A 3,870-nucleotide genomic window follows, 5' to 3' on the forward strand; every position below is an offset into this window, starting at 1 on the left:
CACCCCAAACTGGCCAGAAAGCACCCCAGCACACTCAGGAGGTACTGTACACCACAGCTAAATTAGGAGAGAATTTCATTACAAACAGCCAGATCTTGCAGATTATCTGCCAGATAATTGTATGGTGTACAGTATGCCTATCTTATACAGTAGAAAAAGATACTATACAATGGAGTACAAGAACAAAAATTTTTATTAAATAAAATTAAATTAATCTTAATAAAAAATTAAAAAAGTGGTCCACTAAGAGGTGGACCACCACCCGCAGGAGCTGGATGGCACGCTGCAACTGTTCTGTGGGAAAAAAAGGACAGTATTACAAAACAAATACTGAATACTTTACAGTGTAGTAATGGCAATACAGTACTTTACTCTATATTAGACAATATTGTTATTTACAATGTACAGTACTGTATTGTCAGTACAGTAAATCAAACACTACTGTATGCTGTCGAGGTAATTTAAACATTGCTTTAGTTTACCTCTTGTATAAGTGGGCTGCTGCCTGCCCGCTTCTGGGCCAGCCCACCTATCTTGCCCCTGTCTGGGGCCCCCATAAATAATTGGCACTATATTGGAGAAAAAAAAACATTTAGTCACATTCAAATAGTAAACAATTATTACTGTATACTGTAGGTACAGTATTATACTGTATTGCTGGTATTCAAAATATAAAGTACTGTACAAGAGTTTAGCTTCAATAGGTCATAAACAAATTGTCAAAGGAATAAAACACCACAGTACAAATACTGTAGACATTTACTGTATGTATTAGCAGTCATGACATTTCATGACCGCTTCAGAAAAAAGAGGGTTACAGTACTGTAGGTGGTGTTGTAGGGAGTACTATCCATAATAGTGGACTGTACTCAGAGCCAGCCATAAATAATATGATTCCCTAGTCAAGTTTTTGGATGCTGCCCCCTTGCACAGATGCTATTTCCGCCTCTGAGCCTGTACCCCTTTCCCAGCACCATCACCCCTCAACCATAGCAGTCCTCATTTTGGTGCTCCTCCAACTTACTGTACTGTATGTTTAAAATAGCAACAGTGTGCACATTCGGTGTGCATCCCAAAACGGTGCATGTTCTTGCTGGGAAGGGGCATGGCCACACAGTAATTCCCCAATCTGAAATGACGCCACACAGTACTGCAACTTTATTCACAACATATCATGCAATAGTGTCTCTTTTTCTCGTTACATCATATGATAGTACCACATTACTCCTCAAAGTATTCCCACTTATTCACATTGCATCACATCATATTGCTCTTTGTTCACATTAGACCACACAGTAGTGCCCTTGCTACAGTATACTGTATGTTACACAACAAAGTACTGTATACACATAATGCTGCACATTAGTAATGCATTTTGTATGCACAGAATATACTGTAGGCATGCTGCATATCATATTAATCAGCAGAAGCTGCTTGTGCCCCTGGGCATTTGGCAAGTATGCCTATGCCTAGGGCAGGCTCAGACTGGAGATCAGTACGTAATCCCGCTGGACGGGATCCCGGCAGTCAAAATACAGACGCCGGAATCCCGACCACACAATCCCGACAGGGGCGGCGAGCGGAAAGCAGCCCCTTGCATGCTTGCTTCGCTCGCCACGCGGTGGGCACGGTGCCTCGCTACGCTCTACACACTATTATATCAGTAGTCAGGAAACGCAGCATGCATTTGTGTAGTGAAGAGGGTGAAAAAGGAGAGAAAGTACAGTTTGTACTGTAAGGTTATGTCAGAGGGTGTGAAGATGATCAGCTCAGTGTTATACATGTTACAGTAAGTTAGAATACAGTACAGTGCATTATGTATTTCTATTTTATTACCAGGTGTCTCCTCCACTGGTTGGCGACGGACTGTAAAAAGATAAAATACAGTTAGTCATATCAGTTGGACTTAAAGTAATGTTGGAGAAAAAAAATACTGTAATTGCAGTACCAACTATTGCTACTGTACAGTATATTTATTTACCAAAATGGTATTCTGGCTCGTCGTCTGTGGGTAAAAGAGAAGAATATTATAAGATACAGTATACAGTAAAAAGTATAGTAATAGTAAACTAGTGTCCAGGCCTAGTGACAGGTGGGTAAAAAAAAGGTATGCTTGTGACAGGCATGGTGATTCCAAGGGACCCCACCGAGACCATCAGAAAATTTGTGAGTGGCCCGTATGCCGGTGATTATGACTAGACTAAGGTAGCAACTCTTTTTTGCTTTGAATTATGCATACTGTACAGTACTGTACTGTATGTGCATATTGTACAGTACACTTAAAATATTTAGCAGTTACTGTAGTGGTAATTTGTAGTGGCAAATATGAGAATTCTAACTACAGTATATGAAGATACTTCTCTGACAATTACAAATATTACCTACTGTACTGCATTATCGTCTGTAAGTGTAACTACTGTAGATAAATGTTAATGTGGAATGTGATTGGTTGCTACTGTATGGGCAATATCACCAGTTCAAACAAAAACAATCATCTAAAGTCCCCCATCCACTATTCCGATTTGTGCAATTTTTATCCGATTTCTACGCATTTTCCAGAAAAATCTGATGAAAAGTGCTACTCTGGTGGAATCAAATCAATGTCAGTGATAATTCTTACCACTAAATGCCGCCTCATCGTATTCATCATCCTCCTCGGTGGCCTGTTCCAGTGTAGGAACTATGAAAAAACATTAATGAGAAAAAAAAGGTTCATTCCAGGAAATACACTACTTTACACCTAACCGCTAGAATCCTGACTGCTGGTCATGCAAACCCAACCCATTGGTTTAACACAATGTACAGTACAGTACAATACTTTAGTTTACTTACCAAGTTGGGGAGAGGGCTTTTTCTCCCCTTCCTCATCACTGTCAATAATTACTGAGTGGAAAATAAAAAAATATTATAAACAAAATACAGTAGAGTACAGTTACTACAAAATTGCACAGTAGTACAGTGCTACAGGAGGCAGAGATATATTCATAATACAGTAGGAGCAGAATGACTGTCCAGTGGTAGGGGACATACAGTACTGTACTGTGCCTGTATTTAACTCGTGTTGGAGGAGAGGCGATTTCGCACACAGAGGCGAAAAGGGGTCTTCACAGTGAGGGAAATACAGTACAGTACATGTTTGGAATTCCCTGCCTGAAAAGTAATAAAAGTGGACTTGGTCAATACTTTTAAGAATGGGCTTGAGAAAATCCTACTGTACTTACTATACTCCTCCGGCTCAGAGTCCACGTACAGGTAAGTGACATCTGTGTTGAATATAAAAAAAACAAAAAGAAAAGTCAATGGGATTTCTGCAATCAGGATACCGCTGTCGGTCACTTGACTGCTGGAATCCTGACCACTGGTCACGCAAACCCAAGCCATTGGTACTGTTAATAAATCAATGAATGTAGAATGTAGAGTACTGTACAGTAGATTACAATTCTTACCAGGCTGGCCTGAAGGCTCCCCCATTTCCTCCTCCTCCTCCTCGGTATCAATAACGAGGCGGTCTGTGTGTACAAGATAACAAGTATTGTAAAATAAAAAAATTACAGTAATACTGTAGGAAACTAGTGTGTCTGTAACAAAAATAATGATTACCACTTCCAGAGCTCTGCTGGTCAGACGGTGTTGGTGGTGGTGGTGGTGGTGGTACTGTGAGAAAAAACAACAGTGCTGTAAGTGAAGCTGTCAATTTGTAACATGTACTATACAGTATCCAGGACACATGTACAGTAGTGTAACGATGACAGTCACACCAGAATTCTCGTTACACAATACCTGGCAGCGCAGCAGGTGGTGGTGGTGGTGGTGGTGGTGGTGTTGTTGGTACTGTGGGAAAAAAAATAACAGTACTGTAAGTGAAGCTGT

General features: G+C 40.4%; 2 long non-coding RNA genes across 2 annotated transcripts; both read right to left on the reverse strand.

Moving 5' to 3' along the window:
- Nucleotides 1–482: 482 nt before the first annotated feature.
- On the reverse strand, nucleotides 483–2,658 carry LOC134943613 (uncharacterized). Its single transcript, XR_010181635.1, has 4 exons — nucleotides 2,621–2,658; nucleotides 1,982–2,005; nucleotides 1,837–1,866; nucleotides 483–569 (listed from the first exon to the last, which is right to left on the reverse strand). It is a non-coding gene; the product is annotated as an uncharacterized LOC134943613 (long non-coding RNA).
- A 563-nt stretch (nucleotides 2,659–3,221) lies between these two features.
- On the reverse strand, nucleotides 3,222–3,657 carry LOC134943614 (uncharacterized). The gene is made up of 3 exons (XR_010181636.1): nucleotides 3,601–3,657; nucleotides 3,447–3,509; nucleotides 3,222–3,263 (listed from the first exon to the last, which is right to left on the reverse strand). It is a non-coding gene; the product is annotated as an uncharacterized LOC134943614 (long non-coding RNA).
- Nucleotides 3,658–3,870: the final 213 nt, after the last annotated feature.

Source organism: Pseudophryne corroboree, chromosome 7 (genome assembly GCF_028390025.1).
Source record: "Pseudophryne corroboree isolate aPseCor3 chromosome 7, aPseCor3.hap2, whole genome shotgun sequence".
Taxonomy (NCBI): domain Eukaryota; kingdom Metazoa; phylum Chordata; class Amphibia; order Anura; family Myobatrachidae; genus Pseudophryne; species Pseudophryne corroboree.